The following is a 9,486-nucleotide window of genomic DNA, read 5'->3' as shown; positions in this document are numbered from 1 at the left end:
TGTTTTTTTTTTTCTGTCTCCCACATCAAGAGAGCACCAGATTTTGCTTCTCCTTACTTGGCTGAAGAAGGATGCCTATGAAATAATCAAATTTCCCTTGAATCAGTATGTTTCTCAGTTTGCTTGCCGCATGAATGAATAAGAATTTAATGATTCCAGGCAAATTATTTCATTCAGCAATGGAGTGGGACACTTTACATGGCTTCTTCTCTTGCCACAACAGTTTTTGCTGTAGGAATTATTTTTAAAATTCTTTTCAACATTTTTTTTTCCTGTAAACTTTAAAGGTTGGGAGACAGAAGGGATTATTTCTTTTCAATCTGAAATAGAGAGGCTCTGCAAGAATTCCAATAGTTTCACTGATCATTGTTAACTGGAGTTTTGAGCCTTTTAGTATTTGAGACAATGAAAATTGATGAATGCACTGACATTCAAAATTACACCCTCAGTCAAGTATTAGAATTTTGTGAAATAAAATGTACCATTTCTAACAGCCCTATCTCAACCTCCAAAACACATATGGATTTCAAGTCTTTAGCATCATGTCATTCATTCTTGAGGATCCACTTCTGTTATCCTTATGACTTGCCAATTTAGACAGAGTTGGAGATGGTCCCCAGTAGGATCTTGAATGAATACCAGCCTACAGTCAAATCAGGGAAAAAAAGATAAAAACTGCATAACTACACACTAAAAATCCCTGGTCCTGTGGAAAGCTGTCTGTTGCTTACTAGCATTATGAATTAAAAGTCTAATAGATTTTTGTGCCCATCATAAGCCGGTCTGTCCCATTAAACACAGTAATTTTTTAAAATTGCTTTATTGTCAAGGTGGCTGTGTGCCATCAAGAGAAAGGAAAATATAATCTGAGCCCCTATATACTAATTAAACCAGATGGATGATTTTTCTAGAACAGATATAATCAAGTATTAATCACTGGGGAAGCTACAAGTCCCTGGAGTCACCTTCTTCTACAACACCTGGAGTCAGTCCAAACAAGTTGTGTTGAGTACACCAACAATTACCAGGACATGAATGAAAGAGAAAAAACAACTTTAACTTCAAAACAAATATTTTGTTATGATATTTGAACTAAGTAGATACCTAGACTATATGACCTCAGGAGATATAGATGCTACTATTGAATCTGACTTAATTTCAGCAACGTGAGGCTCAGTCCTCTAGCATCCAGCAGCATCCTTAAAGAGGGATTCAGTGCTCTTGCAGGTTTATCATAGAGCAGCTACAACAAGACAATGAAAAAGGGTAGGCAAAGAACATGTCTAAGGCCATCTCTGATGCCTTGGCAGTTGAATAAAGGCTGCTCATTAGGAATCTCTTAGCAGGGTGTCAGTACAGGCATACAAGCATTGAAGAGAAAAATAACTTTGTTTTGAGTATTTGAAAATACCCAGAAAAATTGGTATTAGGTAAGGGTAATGGGGACTCAATGGACTCAATGGGGACTCAATTCCTCACTTACAGTGAGGATTACAATACTTACAGTATTGTCCAGTTATGGGTAAGACTGTGACAATCTGCCTTTTCCCTGTCAGAGGCACTTCTGCAAGCCCTGTAAGATTTACGGGGCAAAAAGTTCTGATAAGGAAGACTGTGTCGAGTTATATACCAGTGGCCTGAGGATGTAGTCTGTTAGAGAGTCTCTATATACAGGCCTATATTCTAGTCTCTTAGAAACCTTTACACTTACTGTATTAAAGAAAAATAGGTGTATGTGCCCTGGGATACAGGCATAAGAAGTTGCTTGTGAAGCCATTGAATTACATTATTCATTATGCTGCCTCCTCTGGTGGTCACAGACTTGAATGAAATTACCATGACTCTGAAATCCTGGACAAATGTTCTTTAGAATGAACTCAATCCCTTTTCAGGGTCTTCAGCTGGGTGGAAAGATAATCAGTGTTTGCATACCTCCTCCAATCTATCTTTGAATTTTGATGTGGTTTACAGTCACTAACTCCATGGTTATATGGAGTATTTGTGAGCAAGTGTATGGGGAAGTTTTGGATTCAAAATTGGAATAGTCTTTTACTTTGAATGCTGCCGGGGCTGGAGAGTATATTGCCTGACTTTATCTCAAATTATGCTGATTTTGGATTGTCTCAATTTTATCCTTTGGTTATTTTAGCTCTAATATTAAAACTTTGTAGGAAGTCTATTGGCTATTTATAATGTTGGCTACTGAATTCTGTATTAACCTTACCTTAATCTTCTGGGCTTCATTATAATACAAATAATAAAAAAATCAGAACCTGAGTATTTGAACTGCACAGTATTTTCTGTCTTCTCCTCTCCCAGGCCTAAAAGTACTAGGAAGGTTCTCAGGCGAAGAATTCAACATGGCAATGGCTCCAACTCAGAGATACACTCCTAATTTCTGTTAGTTAAACAGAATGACTGAGCTGGCCTTGTGACTTCATCTGTGTCACAGAGGCAAACACTAACACATCATTCATAATCAGCTACTCTCCATGGGTCAGAGAGCTAGGGGCAAACCTGGAAGGTTTTAAATGTATGAATAGTCCCTGTCTTCTCTTTTTCTGACATTTTTAACTTGGGTCTTACACCTTGAGCTTTACAGGTACTGGTAATACGCCCTTGCAGACATAAGTTGTTTCAAATGAGCAAAATTTGAGTTTCATGCTACATGACTAATTAGTATAAGCAAATCTTGTCTCATAGCAACCTAGATCTGGTGATGAACACCTGCCAGCCCAGATGGTTTGGGGAGGAATTTTTCAGTTTAACAGAATAAAGTACTAATGCTGAGCTGCTTCAAACTATTATTCAACAGGAATTTTGGAAAAAGTCTCAGAAGTGATTATGATGAAATCTTAACAAATAAGAATCTCCAAAATTGTCATGCTCAATTGTCATCACTTATCAAGGAATGACTTTTAAATAATGCATGGCTGTTACATCTTATTCTGCCTATGTGTGCTAAAAAATAGTATTGAACAGGCATAAACGTGGGAATACTGCAAAACAAGATCTACAAAGTTACAAAATTTCTTTTTTTAATATAAGATTTTCTGGTCTTAATTGCAGTCTATAGTTCTAAAAAATTGTACATACAAACTTTTAGAGGAGATTATTAAAGGAGATTTTTGTAAAATTTAAAAAAAAAAATCAAATATACAAACTCTTAAATATGGATTGACTGGAATTTTATAACTTATGAAAATAGTTCAGAAAGGTATGTGGAAAACTCCAAAATATGTGTGCTAGAGATATTTTTACAGCAACCTCATAATTTACAAATGAACTTCTGATCTCACTAATATAAAATATACCAATATTTCAGCCACCAAGCATCGGGAGACTTCAACATTTCAATGATTTTTTGTTATCTAGAAATTTTAAAAGAAGATGAACTTGTCTGAAGCTGTTTCATCAATTCTGTTTATTAAACTTTGAAGAGATTAGGAAATCTCTGGGAAGAGAGTAATGTTATTAGTTTCAATGAAAACTCTATATCATAATTCCTTCTGCATTTTAAAATCAAGCACCAAATTTGTCTCAAATTAATGAATTTACTTTTTCATTGCTACATATTTTGTTTCAGCTTTATTCCTATACCTATAAAACTGAATATTTAGTAGCATTGAGACAAAAGAATTCCTCTTGAAAATTTTGTGTACTATGTCTTTTTCTTAGATATATTTGTGATATTAAGTAGTTAATCTTGCTGCTTAATTTGAGAGATGATGAGACAGGCTGATGGTAAAAATGTTCAGGGTTAAAAAAACCCAACCATTTTTAAATTATTGTGCCACTTTCCTGTGTATCTTCCTTTCTTTTTGTAAAACCATTCAATATGAAACATGAAGAATTTATTTTAAAAGACTGGTTTATTATGAAGTCCCAGAAACAATTTTGGCAGGTACTACATATGCTAATATATTCCCCAACTGGAATTTATCAGTTCTAGGGTTCCATGAGTCAGAAGAGAAAAAAACAAAGTTTCATGTTTTGTTTCAATTTTTGATTTAGCAGCAACAGTAAAGCTTTGCTTTTTCTCAGTAATCTAAAAAAGAATTCCTTGAGAATACATGTAAGGTGCACAAATGCATATACATCTATTTACATTCTCTTTCCTTGATAGAATCAACCCATAATTATATGTCATAATTAAAATGAGGGTATTTCACCAGTCACCTAGAGTACAATTTAATCTCTTAACACATTCTAGGGTTGTACTTGCTTAGAGTCCTCAGGTAAGAGAGAAAAAATAGATCACATCATTGGCTACTTAAGACTGGAAGAACAATATCTTCATATTGTAGAGAAAACTCCCTATTTTCCCCCAAATATGAGCAAGCCACAAAGCAAAAGAGCTACACTGACAAAGAGGTGTACAGGGGAAGCTGGGATATGTCAGGCTGCAAGAATAGCTCAAAGCATTTGTATCAGAACATACTATGTATATTTTGATTAAATTGAAGAAAAACTAGCTAACTTTCACTCATCAGCTCCTTAAACTACCATACCACAACTTACACTACAGGATTTTGCTTAGGAATTTTTCCTCTATTTTTTTTTATCTTTTGCTCTTATTTTTCTTTACAGGAGAGTGAAGGAATAGAACTGTATTCTTTTTAATTATTTTATTTTTTCCTTTCTGTTTTCTCAAAAATAGCAGGTGTGATCCTATGATACAGAAGTGGTTAAGTATAAATTCAAGCCCCTGTGATACAACATCTGAGGCACAACTTTTCTCACTAATGAAAGAGTCAAGAAATCTGATTGTTCTGTAACACACATTCTGGTTCTTTCTTAAAATAAAAAAAAATTGAAAATACTGCATGTAACTGCTTACTAATCATGTTGAGAGCAAACTCACAATAGTAAGCAAATTACAAAACTGTCATTAAGTCAATTCAGTAGCATCAGATAGTTAAAAAAGGTATTGAGGCTTCAAGACAAAAGGCTGGATTAAAACTAAGATAGCATTATACTTGTAAAGATCCTGATCAGGGAGGTCTGATTTCCCACTTCCACACTGGATGTCTTGCTACATACTACTTACTTCATTCTTAGACTTTGATGACAAAATTTTTTCAGGTTTGTTTTAAATTTTTCCCTGAAGTGCACAGGACAAAAGAGGTGAGTCGTCAAAATGAAGCCTGACACACATTTCAGAAGGAATGTGATGAAAATAGCACAAACTGTCATTCAAGGGTTTCTTCAAACCAAAGTCCTTGGAAACAAAAAAAACCCCATTAGATGGGCATAAAGGTGCATGTGGGGTGTGTATATGCATGCAAACATTTAACGCAAAATAAAGGGAAATTAAGGGAAGAATATCCAGGATAAACCAGTTTATTTTGAATGTCAGATGGCATTGTTTAGACAAATAATGTGACTGCTTGATGAGGTTTCTGACCAGATCTCCATACCTAATCTATTTTCAAGTTATGTATCAGGTCAAAAACTCAGCTAGAATATGAATTTTCTCGTGAGAGGAATGGATTGGCATATGAAATCTGTTATAGCAGTGTATGGGAATTCTTGTATAAATGACTAAATATGTGTGAATATGTAAATATGTGTGTGAAATTGCAGTGAGTCAGGTCTGCCAACGTTGTCACTGAAAGGTCGTGACCCTTCCAGTTCAGTACAGCAGTGTTTAGAAATATCTTCCTACCAAATGGTATATGGACACCACTGTAATCCTGAGTAGCAATATAAGAATCAGGAATTATCCTTCTAGGAAATTAGAATGTCATGAATGAAATTGGGTAAATCAGTAGGTTTTTTTTTCTTCTACTGTAATTTTTAAAGTATATTTCTCTTTTCTTCTTGACTCTAACATGTGTGAACATTTTTTGTTTGCTATTCATCTCAGCAGTTGCTCAGTACTTCTCTCTGCTCCCCGTTCCAAGAACTGACAGCTGCCTCAGCTGATCATCAGCTCTGCTAAAAACTTCTCTTCAGAAATTGTTCCTCTTTTATTGCAGTGCCATGATATATTCAAATGTCTAATCTCTCAGATACAGGGAGAAAATAAATGAAATTAAAAAACAAACAAACCTGAGTGTTTTCAGAGCTATGTTTAATTTCTACAGTCCTATGTTGTCTGCTTGGGAATTGTTAATGCTATAAATAGAGCCAGCAAGGCAATTTGAAGTAAAAGATGAATTGCATTCTGGTAAACTGCATGAGATGTAAAGGTATGCTTCTACTGCCCTTATGGGGAAATGACAAACCATTGACCTAAATTCTCTGGAACAGAATGATTTGCAACAACAGTAAGAATTCATACTGATGAGTCAGTCTAAAAACCACTGAAACCATTTCATTCCTAAACCAGTTCCTTCCTTCTTAAAGGTAATTCTTTTGTAAACTTGGAGTGTCAATTCTAAAAGGTTGTATCAGAAATTTGATTTAATGCTTTCTGTGTCATATGTTCCATCCTTCAATTAAGTAGCAATAAAATAAACATAAGAAATAAGGCCTATATCTGTTTCAATCAACACACTCTATGTTCTCTCACATGAGATCACAGAAGATAATTCTAGTTTAACACTATCAAAATAAAACATAACCTGCCTAGGACATTTCAGAAAGAAGTTCCAATAACCTAGCATAATTTATTTTATTTTATTTGAAAAAAAGTTTACTAGAAGGGAAAAAAAAAACCCTAAAATACAACAGTAAAGAAATTCAGTGTTCAATACTAGAAATGGGTTTCATGTCATTCCTGTACTTTAATATGTTTATATTAGTCCAAAAATCTATGCAACTGTTGTCTGTTTGCTCTAAATATTCAGCATGATTAAAAATTGTTACTGTGCAATGAAAGCTGAAAAGTATGGCCACAATATGCAATATGATGACTTCTTTCCAGCTAAGTCTCCTTGCCCACTATAGCATCAAGTTATGTCCAGGATCAACCTCAGTTCTTAATATTAAAAACTGTACGGTGAGCAATGCAAAATCTCTTAGGAACATTCCTTGGTATTATAAATTAATCATTTAGACAAATTCCAAGGTTTTTAATATTTATTTTCCACAGACATTAAAGAAATGCTCTTAACTGGCATGAATGCTATGGAAATCAAAGTTAAATTACTTTTAACTCTCCATCATTTACCAACAGTCTTGGCTCACTGGTGACTGGAAGCTGGCCAGTGTGACGGCCATTCACAAAAAAGGGTGGGTTGCAATGTTATAGGCTGGGGACAGTGTGGCTGGACAGTGCCCAGGCAGAAAGGGACCCAGGGATGCTGGTCACCAGCTGGCTGAACATGAGCCAGCAGTGTGCCCTGGTGGCCAAGAAGGCAATGGCATCCTGGCCTGCATCAGGAATAGTGTGGCCAGCAGGAGCAGGGAGGTCATTCTTCCCCTCTACCTGGCACTGGTGAGGCCACACCTTGAGTGCTGTGTCCAGTTCTACTCCCTCAGTTTAGGAAGGACGTTGAGACACTTGAGCGCATCCAGAGGAGGCAACGAGGCTGGTGAGGGGCTGGGAACACAAACCCTGTGAGGAATGGCTGAGGGAGCTGGGGTTGTTTAGCCTGGAGAAAAGAAGACTCAGGGGTGACCTTATCACTCTCTACAACTCCCTGAAAGGTGGCTGTAGTCAGGTGGGGGTTGGTCTCTTTCTCCAGGTGGCAACTGACAGAACGAGAGGTCACAGACACAAGCTGCATCAAGAGAAATATAGGTTGGATATTAGGAAAAAGTTTTTCATACAAAGGGTGATAAAGTACTGGAATTGTTTGCCTGGGGAGGTGGTGGAGTCACCATCCCTGGATGTGTTTAAAAAAGGATTGGATGTGGCACTTGGTGCCATGGTTTAGTTGAGGTGTTAGCGCATGGGTTGGTTTGATAATCTCGAATGTCTCTTCCAACTTTGTGATTCTGTGATTTTGTAATCAATCCAGTGAGAGCAGAACATAATTATTGGACATAATATATATACTCATATAATATATATACTCATAGCAACAAGACAAGTTCATTATAAATATATTCACTGTAATGTGTTACTTAATTTATCCAGTGTGTTATAAAGATATGAAAGCTTTCTGAAGCTTTTTTTAACATATAAATGGAATAACTTTGATGAGGAGTAGAGAATGAAATTTTATGGATGTATTTCTGACTCTGTAAATGAGGGCAAAAAATCAAATAGAACAAAATAAAAATGATAGAAATTCAAATTCACTAGTTGTTCCAATTATTGTTTGTTTGTTTGTTTGTGTTTTGCTTAATGTGCCTTCTGAGAGACAGAATCAGAGTTACTTTTCAAAAGAATCAAATTAAAATATAAATTATAAGCACTCTCTCTGAATCTTGATTGAATATGGAAGACAGCAAGAGGTGTCAGGAAACTGTCACAAGAAGGTTATAATGAAAGGCTCTGAAAAATCAGGAATACTGATTGGGTGAAATTCAAAGGCATTGAAATTGTAATTTGAAGGACAAAATCTACATTTAATCTCATATGTGTATCTATACTCTGCGTTTCTTTGTTCTGCAACCAAATAAAAATGCCATGAAAATACTGACTTGGCAAGTCTTCCAGTGCTCCCATTACTGGTAGAACTGGAAATCCAGTGTTACTTGAGCTTTTATTTCTTGTAAGATTTTTCAGGGAGGAAAAACTCTGACAGCTGTTGAAACCTTTCAGCTGATATTCTGTAGCCACAAAGTAATGAAAGGATAAAATCTTCTTTCTCTCCTTCCTCTTCACACTTTCTGAATATGAGGGTGGTACTGAATGACTGCTGTCTGTGAGATGTAGTTTTCTAAATGGTCTTCCTGGATTAATGTCTGTATGCCACTTGTAAATATGCAAACATAGTTGAGGCTCCCGCATAAAGCAATGTAGAGCATAAAGAGCTCATCAAAAGAGGCGGACAAGTGCCATGGCTTTTTGGATTCAATTGTATGCACTGTAGAGTGTACAAGTAAAATTTTTCTTCTTCATTCTCACTGACGACAGATGAATGCATACTGCAGTCTCAGGACATCTGTCTAAGCTTGTAACTCCAAGTCTAATGATATCTGTTGGCTTAGAGACTCTTCAATGATTTATTTTGGTCCTGCTTCAGTGAGACTGCTGAACAAAGTCTGGATCCGAGAAATCTTACAAGGTAGGACGATGCACAGTTTTCTTAGTAGACTATTCAAACTCAGTGTAGGCTGTACAGATCAATTAATCATATTTGTTCTAGACCAGAGTTCCTAGGTATAGTCAGGCTTTATATATTACCAACAAGAAACAACTTTTGAAGCATTACATTAAAAATCCATTGGCAGTGGGGAATAACTATATCCTTCATGCTGTTGTGTAAACTTTCTACTATAAGCACAAAAAGTGCTAAAAACATTAATGGGGAGTCCAGAAGTCCTTCAACCAAAAAAGAAAAATGAAATATTACCATATTTTTAATAGTAACTAAATGAGAACAAAGAAACCAGTTTGCAAACACATACCCACCATTCAGACTTCAC

This window comes from Vidua chalybeata, chromosome 5 (genome assembly GCF_026979565.1).
Source record: "Vidua chalybeata isolate OUT-0048 chromosome 5, bVidCha1 merged haplotype, whole genome shotgun sequence".
NCBI lineage: Eukaryota > Metazoa > Chordata > Aves > Passeriformes > Viduidae > Vidua > Vidua chalybeata.
This window is presented reverse-complemented; position numbering follows the sequence as displayed.